General features: G+C 40.9%; 1 long non-coding RNA gene across 1 annotated transcript; it reads left to right on the forward strand.

Moving 5' to 3' along the window:
• Window positions 1-7,068: 7,068 nt before the first annotated feature.
• On the forward strand, window positions 7,069-14,171 carry LOC121395639. The gene is made up of 3 exons (XR_005962607.1): window positions 7,069-7,107; window positions 10,981-10,983; window positions 13,613-14,171. It is a non-coding gene; the product is annotated as an uncharacterized LOC121395639 (long non-coding RNA).
• The last annotated feature ends 1,042 nt before the right edge of the window (window positions 14,172-15,213 follow it).

A 15,213-nucleotide genomic window follows, 5' to 3' on the forward strand; every position in this document is an offset into this window, starting at 1 on the left:
ACAGTGGGATAATAGTCTCTGGGAATGGAGTGTGACTGTGGGATAGCAGGTATAGTAGGGAGAGATGGTGCCTATAGTAACAGTGGATAATAGTCTCTGGGAAGGGAGTGTGACTGTGGGATATCAGGTATAGTAGGGAGAGATTGTGCCTATAGTAACAGTGGGATAATAGTCTCTGGGAAGGGAGTGTGACTGTGGGATAGCAGGTATAGTAGGGAGAGATGGTGCCTATAGTAACAGTGGATAATAGTCTCTGGGAAGGGAGTGTGACTGTGGGAAAGCAGGTATAGTAGGGAGAGATGGTGCCTATAGTAACAGTGGGATAATAGTCTCTGGGAATGGAGTGTGACTGTGGGATAGCAGGTATAGTAGGGAGAGATGGTGCTTATAGTAACAGTGGATAATAGTCTCTGGGAATGGAGTGTGACTGTGGGATAGCAGGTATAGTAGGGAGAGATGGTGCCTATAGTAACAGTGGATAATAGTCTCTGGGAAGGGAGTGTGACTGTGGGATATCAGGTATAGTAGGGAGAGATTGTGCCTATAGTAACAGTGGGATAATAGTCTCTGGGAAGGGAGTGTGACTGTGGGATAGCAGGTATAGTAGGGAGAGATGGTGCTATAGTAACAGTGGATAATAGTCTCTGGGAAGGGAGTGTGACTGTGGGATAGCAGGTATAGTAGGGAGAGATGGTGCCTATAGTAACAGTGGATAATAGTCTCTGGGAAGGGAGTGTAACTGTGGGATAGCAGGTATAGTAGGGAGAGATGGTGCCTATAGTAACAGTGGATAATAGTCTCTGGGAAGGGAGTGTGACTGTGGGATAGCAGGTATAGTAGGGAGAGATGGTGCCTATAGTAACAGTGGATAATAGTCTCTGGGAAGGGAGTGTGACTGTGGGATAGCAGGTATAGTAGGGAGAGATGGTGCCTATAGTAACAGTGGATAATAGTCTCTGGGAAGGGAGTGTAACTGTGGGATAGCAGGTATAGTAGGGAGAGATGGTGCCTATAGTAACAGTGGATAATAGTCTCTGGGAAGGGAGTGTGACTGTGGGATAGCAGGTATAGTAGGGAGAGATGGTGCCTATAGTAACAGTGGATAATAGTCTCTGGGAAGGGAGTGTGACTGTGGGATAGCAGGTATAGTAGGGAGAGATGGTGCCTATAGTAACAGTGGATAATAGTCTCTGGGAAGGGAGTGTGACTGTGGGATAGCAGGTATAGTAGGGAGAGATGGTGCCTATAGTAACAGTGGATAATAGTCTCTGGGAAGGGAGTGTGACTGTGGGATAGCAGGTATAGTAGGGAGAGATGGTGCCTATATGTAACGATCGCCGCCCGGAGCAGGCCCAGGAGCTCCGGGCGGCGCGTCCATCTTCGCCGGCGTCGCTCCCAAAATGGCGGCGCCCATGGCCGCCACGTGGGTAGCGGCGCCGGGCGATGACGTCAGCGCGCCGACGTCGGTGCAAGAGCGTCAATGACGTCAGAATGGCGCCAAATTTGAATATAAAAACTCCAACTAGACGCCAGAATGGCGCCCAAGAATAGGATTACTTTCCTGAAGCATATCCTGGGTTTCCTGTGTGCCTTATTGCCTAATATTGTTCCTGCCTTGTATCCTGACCCTTTGCCTGGACTTTGGACTTTGATTGTATTCTGCCTGCCTGTGAACTCTTGCCTGATCCTGACTATTCTCCGTTTAACCCTTTGGATACCGCGACCTTGTTCCCTCAAGAGGGCTTCCTCCTTGATCCAGACAACCTCCCTGGAGGGAGCTCCCGGCTCCTTGACATTATTCTTGGGCCAGCTTGACTGCCAAGAGTTCTCGATTCCCGATGGAGATCGTCTCCGATAGAGGCACCCAGTTTACTGCCAAGTTCTGGCGTTCCTTATGCAAAGACCTGGGAATTGTTCTTCAGTTTTCATCTGCATACCACCCGCAAACGAATGGGGCAGCTGAACGTGTCAACCAAGCCCTGGAGCAGTTCCTGAGGAACCACGTATCCCTCTGCCAGGATGACTGGTCTGATCTCCTCCCATGGGCGGAATTCGCTCATAATAATGCTTGTCATTCCTCTACAGGAAGGTCTCCGTTCATGTCGGTGTATGGTCAGCATCCTCAAGCTTTTCCCCAAGACTTTGTGCTATCTGACGTCCCGGCTGCTGACGACTCCGCAGCCCATATGTCTGCTATTTGGGCTGCGACCAAGTTGAACCTAGAGAAGAGTGCTCTTGTTCATAAGACTTTCGCGGATCGTCGTCGAAGATCCTCTCCTCTCTACAAGGTGGGTGATAATGTCTGGCTCTCTTCCAGGAATATCCGGTTGAAGATACCATCTCCCAAGTTGGGTCCAAAATTCGTGGGACCATTTCCCATCTTGGAGATAATCAACCCTGTGGCTGTCAGACTCCAGCTTCCACCAGAGATGAGAATCCCCAACGTGTTCCACGTGTCTCTGGTGAAACCCGCCATCACCAACCGGTTCTCTGGCGGTCAGTCTCCTCCTCCTGCCATCTCAGTGGAGGGTCAACTCGAGTACGAGGTGGAGAAAATCCTAGACTCCAGAATCTCCAGAGGGTCCCTTCAGTACCTCATTCAGTGGAAGGGCTTTGGCCCTGAAGAATGCTCCTGGGAAGGACACCGTGATGTTCACGCTCCTCGTCTGGTGAGGGAGTTCCATTCCAAGTTTCCCCAGAAGCCAAGTCCTGGTGGTCCAGAGGCCCCCCGTGAGGGGGGGGGTACTGTAACGATCGCCGCCCGGAGCAGGCCCAGGAGCTCCGGGCGGCGCGTCCATCTTCGCCGGCGTCGCTCCCAAAATGGCGGCGCCCATGGCCGCCACGTGGGTAGCGGCGCCGGGCGATGACGTCAGCGCGCCGACGTCGGCGCAAGAGCGTCAATGACGTCAGAATGGCGCCAAATTTGAATATAAAAACTCCAACTAGACGCCAGAATGGCGCCCAAGAATAGGATTACTTTCCTGAAGCATATCCTGGGTTTCCTGTGTGCCTTATTGCCTAATATTGTTCCTGCCTTGTATCCTGACCCTTTGCCTGGACTTTGGACTTTGATTGTATTCTGCCTGCCTGTGAACTCTTGCCTGATCCTGACTATTCTCCGTTTAACCCTTTGGATACCGCGACCTTGTTCCCTCAAGAGGGCTTCCTCCTTGATCCAGACAACCTCCCTGGAGGGAGCTCCCGGCTCCTTGACACTATAGTAACAGTGGGATAATAGTATCTGGTAAGGGAGTGTAGCTGTGTGATAGCAGGTATGGATAAAAGCTATTAAGAGTCCACCACGGTGAACCCTACTCACTTTTTATGGGCATATTTAACAATTGGTAAACTTTATTTTCCCTTTGTTGCTGAATCAATGCTTGTGAATATTGGTTCCTTTCCCAAATCTTCTTCAGTTTTTCAGCCCATGTTTTTTATGGAAGTGTTTATATGGGACATAAAATTAAAAGGAAGTCTGCACCTAATTGCTCATTTAGTACTTTTTTATAACTCTGTGTACGTGTCTTGTGTGTATGTGTTTGTGTGTGCAGGAAATTTTACCTGCATCTGCATTTCAGCTCTATTTTTGTTTTAAAGGGACATTCATCCTTAAAATGCTGTCTGTGGTCATACATCTGCTCCCAAGTTTGCTGACTCCCCACCTACATTCTTACATAGCATATTTGCTGTCATCTCGCCCGGGGCATGGATACATGAGCTGAGGATATTTCCTTTCTCTTGCTGAGTAAGTTATCAGAGATAACACCAAAACACACATACCGGTTATTCCTGTCCAGCGCTTGTAAAAAAGTTTTATTTGGAGCCAAAGCTCTTATATTTATTGTACCTTGTTCTCTTTTCTAAGCGCAGACATCTTTGATCTGTTGTATGCACAGTACATAGCACCCCACCCATTCAGTCTCTGAGCTTTTGCTCTCACTTGAACTTAAAATAATTGTACGATACGAGTTCATGATTAGGGTGCACCATGATAACTATGTATAAATATATAAGGGGACCATATAATAATCTCTCTAATGCTTTATTTACCAGTAGGTCTTTCCAGCTGACACAAGGTCACCCATTCCGATTAGAAGAAAAGAGGTTCCGCCTAAATATTGGGAAGGGGTTTGTTACAGTGAGAGCTGTGAAGATGTGGAATTGTCTCCCTGAATCAGTGGTACAGGCTGATACATTAGATAGCTTTAAGAAGGGGTTGGATGGTGTTTAGCAAGTGAGGGAATACAGGGTTATGGGAGATAGCTCATAGTCCAAGTTGATCCAGGGACTGGTCCCATTGCCATTTTGGAGTCAGGAAGGAATTTTTTACCCCTTTGAGGCAAATTGGAGAGGCTTCAGATGGGTTTTTTGCCTTCCTCTGGATCAACTGGCAGTTAGGCAGATATAATAAAGAAAAAAAAAAAAATGGTTGAACTTGATGGACGTGTGTCTTTTTTCAACCTTACTTACTATCTTACTATGTTACTATGTTTACTGATCCCCTACCTCTATAACCAACCTCGCTAATGCTCTTGGGCTGAATGGAATCAAATCCCACCAAAGCAGTTCAAACATCCAATGGAAACCCTCCCAGATGTTTTGAGGGTAGCAGTTATTTTAGCAACAATGAGATGACCAAGTCTTGGTTTTAGAATGAGATGTTGTGTTTGACAATACAGTATATAAAGGACATTTTACAGAACTGACACTGCAGATGGGGCAGAATGGAGTCTACCTGTGGTCCCTGAGCAAATGGCAAATGGCACAAAAAAGAGGTGTCCAGTGTGTGTGGATACCAACTACAGGTATGGGATCCGTTATCCGGAACCCTGTTATCCAGAAAGCTCTGAATTACAGAAAAGCTGTCTCCCATAGACTCCATTATATCCAAATATATTTTAATATTTTTTAAAAATTTGCATATGCAAATTAGGATTCAGATTCAGTTCGTTATTCGGCCAAATCTTTTGTGAAAGGATTCGGGGATAGTGGATTCGGTGCATCCCTAGTAATAATAAAACAGTAGCTTGTACTTGATCCCAACTAAGATAAAATTAATCCTTATTGGAAGCAAAACCAGCCTGTTTGGTTTATTTAATGTTTTCACGATTTTCTAGTAGACTTAAGGTATAAAGATCCAAATTATTGAAAGATCGATTATCCAGAACACCCCAGGTCCCAAGCATTCTGGATAACAGGTCACATACCTGTAAAAAGCTACAGTTTGGGTAGGTTTTGTTGTCAGAACATCCTGGCAGCTGCATTTACAATAACAAAGCATAGGGTTAATGTCACATCTTGCAATAAACCTTCTGTAGACCTTTATCTAGAAGGTACCAGAAGGTACCAAAGTACCAGATGGTAAGGAATATTACCATTTATTTATTGACTATTTAGTGCTCTCATCTTAATTTCTTATATAATAGCGAAGCTATAGAAACAGTAGGTCCAGGAGATTATAAATTGACTTCGATTTTCACCACTATAGCGTCTGACGTTTTAACAGTAAATCTCTGCCACTTACCCCTTTGTTATATTATTATATATTTATAAAGTCCTACACTATTCCGCAGTGCTGTGCAATAGAAGGGTGCCCCCACCTATAAATTCTTACCAATACAGGAGACAAAGCAGACCCTGCTTATTAAAGGTTATGGCTTTATTCATGAAAGCAAATGATTGGAATTAAACAATACCTGCTTATTCGATACATATGTTTGAATAACATCCTTTTATTCATATTTTTTTAAACAGTAATGCCAATGTTCAAATCAATTCAAACTTTATTAATACTGTATTTTGGCAGTTACACCACTACGGGTCAAAGTGCGCAGCTGACGCGTTTCATGCCTTACTTCATGGCACTTCCTCAAAGCATAAAAGCTGTTTGGTGATTGATATACAACTTTATCTCTCTGAGGAAGCACTGTGAAGTAAGGCATGAGCTGTGTCAGCAAGTGTGTGTGCTCTTTGTAACATAGTGGAGCATCTGCCAAACTATTAGTCATTAATTACAAGTCTTCAGGTAGAACCTGGTTTTTGGAGCCTACCTGTGTGCCAAAACAACCACAAATGCCCTTACAAACATGAGGGAGCCAGACATGAATAATAGTGCACTGTTATGTCTTAATATACATGGTATGCTCTTTCCTTCCTACCCAGTCTACAGGCATTGAAAGGCTAATTGGTTGTTCACATGGTAACACTTCGCCAGGCATAGATTCGGCAAGTCTGGCGCAAGAGGTAACGTTCATTAAAATCTGCATCTTAGTGAATTGCGTAGTTATGTCCATTCGCCAGAGCGCAAATTTGCCAGGAGTAAGGGCATAAGCGAAGTACCGCTAGAGTTTATCTCCTTCGCTAGCAAAGTTACGCCAGCAACCGTTGGTAAATCTGCGAAGTTCCAAAATGACGTCACGCCCGTTAGTAAGTTTGTCCCCATATCGGAACTATTACAGGTATGGGATCTGTTATCCAGAATGCTCCAGACCTGTGGATCTCTCTCTGTAATTTGGATCTCCATACCTTAAAGGAGAAACAAACCCTTAATAAAAACCCATACGCCCCTACCCTACATAGACCCCATACATAGATCTATTATCCAGATAAGGGATCGTTAAGTAATTTGGATCTCCATACTTTAACTCAGGGATCCCAAACCTTTTTTACATTCAAATGTAAAAAGAGTTGGGGAGCAACACAAGCACGAAAATGTTTCCTGGGTGCCAAATAAGGGCTGTGATTGGTTATTTGGTAGCCCCTGTGTGGACTGGCAGCCTATAGGAGACTCTGTTTGGCAGTACACCTGGTTTTTATACAACCAAAATTTACCTCTAAGTCTGGAATTTCAAAAATAAGCACCTGCTTTGAGGCCACTGGGAGCAACATCCAAGGGGTTGGTGAGCAACATGTTGCGCATGGGCTACTGGCTGGGGAATACTGAACTCTACTAAAAATTAACTTAAACATTAAATGAACCCAAAAGGATGGTGCTGCCCCCAATAAAACAGGTACTGTTTTATTACTGATAAAAACAATATACAGCTTACAAATGCAGCCAATAAAAAATGTCAGTCTTTTAGATAATTTCTTGCCGACCCCTTCACAGTCTCTCAACTGTATGTAAATCCAAAACCAAGCGTATATATGTTCCCAGAGGGATATATATAAGAGAAGAGATCAGCGCCTGTGGCAACAGAAATTAAAAACAAGCATAGCGTAATACGTTCCAAATAGGTAATATCACCCTGTGCATGCACTTAGTATTAAGTCCGTGTTTTCTCCCCTTTTTCCCTTAGATAGCTGTTAGTGGGGGGGGGGGTGATAGGGTAACAATAGAGGTGATAGGAAGATGATGGCTTCCCTGCGAAGAGTTAAATATACTCCAGGAGTGCTTCCACCTTCTATAAAAATGCCTACTTACAAACCACAGCAGTGGTGTTATGCATGTAACAGAAAGCTCTTTTCTGGTCCCTCCTTTGGGTCACGATATTCCTTCCAGGTTCCAATGCCAGAGATAAAAACCAGTGATAGTGTAATACCGTTTTATTAAAAACAACTTAAAATCAATTAAAAAATTACACTCACATTTACCCTGACAGGGTTTTGCGCATTCAGTCCAATAAAAAGTCCATATGGGGTTGCGAGTAGTAGTTCTGCTTACTCACTGCCAGACTCCCTCGTGGTGCCTTGCTTCTGGGCTCTGGTGTTCCCCAAATTGTGCCTAACGCGTTTCGCTGTACGTGGTCAGCTTCCTCAGAGGCGTAGTTTCCATTAATGTTTGCTCTGCTGCTTTTTAAAACTCATTCTGGCGCGCTCGCCTGGTTTCCGCCGTCACTTCCGGTTTATGCGTTCCAATTGATGCGTTCCAGCGCATGCACTTCCTGTTTGGCGCATGAAATCCCCGGTTTTCCTTCTTTCAGTGTATTACAGTAGGGACAGCCTCTCTCCCCTTAATACTACATACAATTTAAACTTCAATGGCCTCACATCCTATCCACTTGTTTGTAGCCTATTCAATACAACAAATATACATGTGCAGGGGTACATGCTTTTTTAACAACATATACATACAATGAGTTACGGGGGATCATGGGAAATGTAGTTTTCCCTTATTTTTTGTAAAGACAATGTTTTAAATTAACAAATTCTTTTCTTATATTCCATATATATAGTTACCTTGTGCTATTCCTTTATCTTTCTATTTCCTATCTGTGTGGAAAAAACTTTACAGCTATTGCCTTGTGATGTGTCCATAAATAAAGCTGAATTGTGTTTTGTGTTTATAAAAAGGCTCTTAGGTTTATATCTATATTTAACCCCTGTGGTATAAAAGTGTGCATTTTATAAATCCATCTGCTTTCTTCTTGTAATGTTTTCTTTGTTAAATCCCCTCCTCTCCATTCTTTCTGTACTATACTTATACCCCAAAATTTTAAATCTTTGGCTTTCTGATTGTGATAATCTTTAAAGTGTTTTGACACACTGTGATTCGTGATTCCCTTCTCTATATTTCTTACGTGTTCATTAATTCTTTCCCTTAATTTCCTATTGGTTTTCCCAATGTATTGGAGGCCACAAGGACATTCTAGGCAGTATATCACATTTTGTGTTGTGCATTTAATGCACTGTTCAATATTATATTGCTTTTTTGTAACATTTGATGTAAATTGCGTCCCTTTCCTTCCGTACCTACAGGCTTTGCAAAGTGCACAGGGAAAAAAACCTTTCCATTCATCTTTTTGCTTTTTGGTTTGTGTTCTCTCTGTGGGGATGAAGTTACGCACTATCATTTGGCCTAGGTTGTTTGCTCTTTTGTATATGACTTTGGGTTTTTGAGGAATTTTTCCTTTTAGGAGTTCATCTCCTTCTAGGATATTCCAGTGTCGATTCAAAATCTTTTTTATTTCTTGGGCCCCTGGGGTATATGAAGTAATAAATGATAGGCCCAGTTGTTCATTGGTTGTTTCCTTTTTTATCTTTTCTTTTATTAAGTCTGCTCTATCTATTTCTTTTACTCGTTTCCTTGCATTTTGAATGATTTCATTTTTATACCCTCTTTGTTTGAACCGCTCTGACACATGGTTCAGTTGGGTTTCTAACTCTATAGGGCTAGAACAATTTTTCTTTAAGCGGCAAAATTGTCCATATGGGATGTTTTTTAGCCATATAGGGTTATGATTGCTAGTACTTAATACATAATTGCAGACATCCACCTTCTTAAAATAGGTTTTAAAATCTAAGAAGTCATTATTTTTGTTCTTTCTTATTTCTAGGTCTAAGAAATTTATTGTTTCCTGGCTGTAAGTGGAGGTGAATTCCAGATTCTGATCATTTTTATTTAAATCATTGACAAATTTTAGCATTTCTGCTTCGGTTCCCTGCCACAAAAAGACTATGTCATCTATGAAGCGTCGCCATAGGACGAGATCGCCCCCAAGCTTAGGTGTTATATTATGTTGCTCCCAGTATCCCAGGAACAAATTTGCATAGCTGGGGGCGAATCTCGTTCCCATGGCGGTGCCCCACACCTGCAAATAATACTTATCCTCGAACCAAAAATAGTTATGGTTTAATATATATGTAATAGCCTCTATTATGAATTCCTTTTGATTTGTTGGCATGGATTGGTCTTTTTCCAAATAGTGTGATACTGCTCTTATTCCCAATTCATGTTGAATTGAAGTGTACAATGATTTGACATCCAAGGTGCACAAAAAGGTTTCTTGCTTTAATTTTACTTTTTGTAAGTCTCTGATTACTTGAGTTGAATCTTTTAAATAGCTGGGCAGACTAACTACATAGTTTTGTAGTATTTTATCTACATATTCTGACATATTGCATGAAATTGAATTGATACCAGACACAATCGGTCTTGGTGGGATAAAACCACCTTACAAAAATATTTGGAACACAAAATCACCCCAAGGGGTTTACGTATTAAAAAGAACGCCACCTTTGGAACAGACAACATAGAGTTCCAAAGAGAGTGGGAGGAGATTTTGGAGAACTGCACCAATAATTTAATCAAACTTATTGTTAAACAAAGGAACTTGGAACTGACTAAATATGATAAAGAGATTGGTGAATTACAAAAGAAAATGAATGCATATGAAAATACACGTGAATATGAAATGTTAGAACAAGGGATAGTGAAGAAATTATGTGAAGAAGAGAAAAAGATAATAGGAATTAAACAACACAAGTTTAAAAGGGATAAGCAGGACTATAATAGTGGACAAATAAGGGTATGGTCACAAAAAGGAGGCATTGATGTAGAAAGAGACACAAGAAGGGTGAATCAAACACCTAGGGAGAAACATTTTTTAGGATACACCAGAGAGAGAGACACCAAGAACAAATTATATCACAACGAAAATGGCACAATGGGGAAAGAAAACAAAGAAAAGAAAGGGACGTCACAAAATCAAGGGAAGTGGGAATTAGTTACAAAAAGAAAAACACACCCGAATGCACAAGCACCTTGGGAGAGGAAAAACCAGACACTAAGGAAGGAACAGAATCACAGACAACCACAAGAAATATGGGGGATGGGAAAGGACAGACACCGGGGAAATTCATGGGAAACACAGAGATTCAGGAGGGGGGAGGATCTAGAGGAGTGGGGAACACAAATTTATCAAGAAAGGGAAATATGGAGGCCGAGACAAGGAGGAGAGGAAAGAAGGGGGGCACCAAATCAAAAAAATTCAAGAAAGGAAGCAAGGAAGGAAAACCATTAGGAATATTTAATTTAAGTAGTACAAAATTATCAGACTCTGAACAGAATGTATTGAGTAAGGGACTAACGTTTGCACCCACGAATCGGCTTAATGGGTTTGACCTATTCGTGGATGCAGAAAAACATATTAGAAAACTGAGATTGAAGAGAGCCTTCAAAAACAGTGAGATTATAAATAGAAACCCCCTTACACAAAACATACAAGAAGAACCCCGATACTACCATACAGGTTTAAAAAGGAAGTCAGAATACATCCCAAAGGATGAAAAGGGCCCCTATATCCAAATGTATGAAGAGTTGGTAAAAAAAGATCTAAATAGGCTGCAAAAAAAGTGGGCAAAAAAACCAATGAAACATAACATTACAAAAAAAGAAAAAAAAGCCCTAAAGGGACTACAGGATAACAGTAACATCACTATCAAGCCGGCGGACAAGGGGGGCGGTTTGGTAGTGATGGACACAGGAAATTATAAAACAATGTGTCTAAATCTAATCACAGATAATAACACATACCGACCACTACCGGGGGACCCCACAGATACTTTCAACAAAAAAATAAAAACATTAATTGATAAGGCAGCACAAGAAGAGATCCTGGATCAGAAGGAGAAGGAATATCTATATATGAAAAACCCCAAGATCCCGGTTCTCTACTGTCTGCCGAAAATACACAAAGATATAAAAAATCCGCCAGGCAGACCGATTGTGTCTGGTATCAATTCAATTTCATGCATTATGTCAGAATATGTAGATAAAATACTACAAAACTATGTAGTTAGTCTGCCCAGCTATTTAAAAGATTCAACTCAAGTAATCAGAGACTTACAAAAAGTAAAATTAAAGCAAGAAACCTTTTTGTGCACCTTGGATGTCAAATCATTGTACACTTCAATTCAACATGAATTGGGAATAAGAGCAGTATCACACTATTTGGAAAAAGACCAATCCATGCCAACAAATCAAAAGGAATTCATAATAGAGGCTATTACATATATATTAAACCATAACTATTTTTGGTTCGAGGATAAGTATTATTTGCAGGTGTGGGGCACCGCCATGGGAACGAGATTCGCCCCCAGCTATGCAAATTTGTTCCTGGGATACTGGGAGCAACATAATATAACACCTAAGCTTGGGGGCGATCTCGTCCTATGGCGACGCTTCATAGATGACATAGTCTTTTTGTGGCAGGGAACCGAAGCAGAAATGCTAAAATTTGTCAATGATTTAAATAAAAATGATCAGAATCTGGAATTCACCTCCACTTACAGCCAGGAAACAATAAATTTCTTAGACCTAGAAATAAGAAAGAACAAAAATAATGACTTCTTAGATTTTAAAACCTATTTTAAGAAGGTGGATGTCTGCAATTATGTATTAAGTACTAGCAATCATAACCCTATATGGCTAAAAAACATCCCATATGGACAATTTTGCCGCTTAAAGAAAAATTGTTCTAGCCCTATAGAGTTAGAAACCCAACTGAACCATGTGTCAGAGCGGTTCAAACAAAGAGGGTATAAAAATGAAATCATTCAAAATGCAAGGAAACGAGTAAAAGAAATAGATAGAGCAGACTTAATAAAAGAAAAGATAAAAAAGGAAACAACCAATGAACAACTGGGCCTATCATTTATTACTTCATATACCCCAGGGGCCCAAGAAATAAAAAAGATTTTGAATCGACACTGGAATATCCTAGAAGGAGATGAACTCCTAAAAGGAAAAATTCCTCAAAAACCCAAAGTCATATACAAAAGAGCAAACAACCTAGGCCAAATGATAGTGCGTAACTTCATCCCCACAGAGAGAACACAAACCAAAAAGCAAAAAGATGAATGGAAAGGTTTTTTTCCCTGTGCACTTTGCAAAGCCTGTAGGTACGGAAGGAAAGGGACGCAATTTACATCAAATGTTACAAAAAAGCAATATAATATTGAACAGTGCATTAAATGCACAACACAAAATGTGATATACTGCCTAGAATGTCCTTGTGGCCTCCAATACATTGGGAAAACCAATAGGAAATTAAGGGAAAGAATTAATGAACACGTAAGAAATATAGAGAAGGGAATCACGAATCACAGTGTGTCAAAACACTTTAAAGATTATCACAATCAGAAAGCCAAAGATTTAAAATTTTGGGGTATAAGTATAGTACAGAAAGAATGGAGAGGAGGGGATTTAACAAAGAAAACATTACAAGAAGAAAGCAGATGGATTTATAAAATGCACACTTTTATACCACAGGGGTTAAATATAGATATAAACCTAAGAGCCTTTTTATAAACACAAAACACAATTCAGCTTTATTTATGGACACATCACAAGGCAATAGCTGTAAAGTTTTTTCCACACAGATAGGAAATAGAAAGATAAAGGAATAGCACAAGGTAACTATATATATGGAATATAAGAAAAGAATTTGTTAATTTAAAACATTGTCTTTACAAAAAATAAGGGAAAACTACATTTCCCATGATCCCCCGTAACTCATTGTATGTATATGTTGTTAAAAAAGCATGTACCCCTGCACATGTATATTTGTTGTATTGAATAGGCTACAAACAAGTGGATAGGATGTGAGGCCATTGAAGTTTAAATTGTATGTAGTATTAAGGGGAGAGAGGCTGTCCCTACTGTAATACACTGAAAGAAGGAAAACCGGGGATTTCATGCGCCAAACAGGAAGTGAATGCGCTGGAACGCATCAATTGGAACGCATAAACCGGAAGTGACGGCGGAAACCAGGCGAGCGCGCCAGAATGAGTTTTAAAAAGCAGCAGAGCAAACATTAATGGAAACTACGCCTCTGAGGAAGCTGACCACGTACAGCGAAACGCGTTAGGCACAATTTGGGGGACACCAGAGCCCAGAAGCAAGGCACCACGAGGGAGTCTGGCAGTGAGTAAGCAGAACTACTACTCGCAACCCCATATGGACTTTTTATTGGACTGAATGCGCAAAACCCTGTCAGGGTAAATGTGAGTGTAATTTTTTAATTGATTTTAAGTTGTTTTTAATAAAACGGTATTACACTATCACTGGTTTTTATCTCTGGCATTGGAACCTGGAAGGAATATCGTGACCCAAAGGAGGGACCAGAAAAGAGCTTTCTGTTACATGCATAACACCACTGCTGTGGTTTGTAAGTAGGCATTTTTATAGAAGGTGGAAGCACTCCTGGAGTATATTTAACTCTTCGCAGGGAAGCCATCATCTTCCTATCACCTCTATTGTTACCCTATCACCCCCCCCCCCCCACTAACAGCTATCTAAGGGAAAAAGGGGAGAAAACACGGACTTAATACTAAGTGCATGCACAGGGTGATATTACCTATTTGGAACGTATTACGCTATGCTTGTTTTTAATTTCTGTTGCCACAGGCGCTGATCTCTTCTCTTATATATATCCCTCTGGGAACATATATACGCTTGGTTTTTGACTGTTTTATTACTACAGAGAAAAACAAAATAATTTTTTAGATTTTGAATTATTTGATTGATTAAAATCGAGTCTATGGGAGATGGCCTTCCCATTATTCAGAGCTTTCTGGATATCGGGTTTCCAGATAATGGATCCCATAAGCCCTTTATGAAATTTTTCAAACATGGCAGAGAATGTATCTACAGAGACAACAGACAGTGCATATCTCCGGCCCCGGGACTATAGTTCTACAGAAGCTGGATGGTAACAAGCTGGACACCCTCTTGATGTATGAGCTAAACACATTCAGCAATACACTATATGGCTTGTTTACATTGTACAAAGCTAGTGGAAATTGCAATATTGCTTTCTACTCACAATGCACCATTATTTCTTTATATTTAGGCCCTCTCCTATTCAGATTCCAGTCTTTCATTCAAATCAATGCATGGTTTCTAGGGTAATGTAGACCCCAGCAACCAAATTGCTAAAATTGCAAACTGGAGAGCTGCTGAATAAAAATGTAAATAACACGAACAACACAAATAATAAAAAATAAAAACCAACTGCAAATTGTCTCGGAATATCAGATACTAAAAGTTGACTCAGTTGAAAAACCCCTTTAATTACACAGGCCAATAAGCTTCTAACCTGGTCTGGAGGACCAATTAGACAGCTAATATAATGTATGTACCTCAGTCTATAAATCACCTCCCAACTGTCCCGTTTTTTCACGGAACAGTCCAGATTTTGACAGCTCCACCCACAGTCCCAGATTGTTACTGAAATGTCTGAAAATTGTACTGAACAGCCAGATAAAGATACAAAGTTCCTAATATTTAATTACTTAAGAGGGTCTTGGCAGAGAGCCCAGAACAATCGAAAGCCTGCACTTTGATATATTTGTAACAATTTAAGGTAAGCAAAGATACAATTATAACTATTTAAAGTGATACTGACACTAAAAAAAAAAACTTTTTAAAATATGAATGTACATTAAGGGGCAGATTTATCAAGGGTCGAATTTCGAAGTACAAAAAACGTA

Source organism: Xenopus laevis, chromosome 7L (assembly GCF_017654675.1).
Source record: "Xenopus laevis strain J_2021 chromosome 7L, Xenopus_laevis_v10.1, whole genome shotgun sequence".
NCBI lineage: Eukaryota > Metazoa > Chordata > Amphibia > Anura > Pipidae > Xenopus > Xenopus laevis.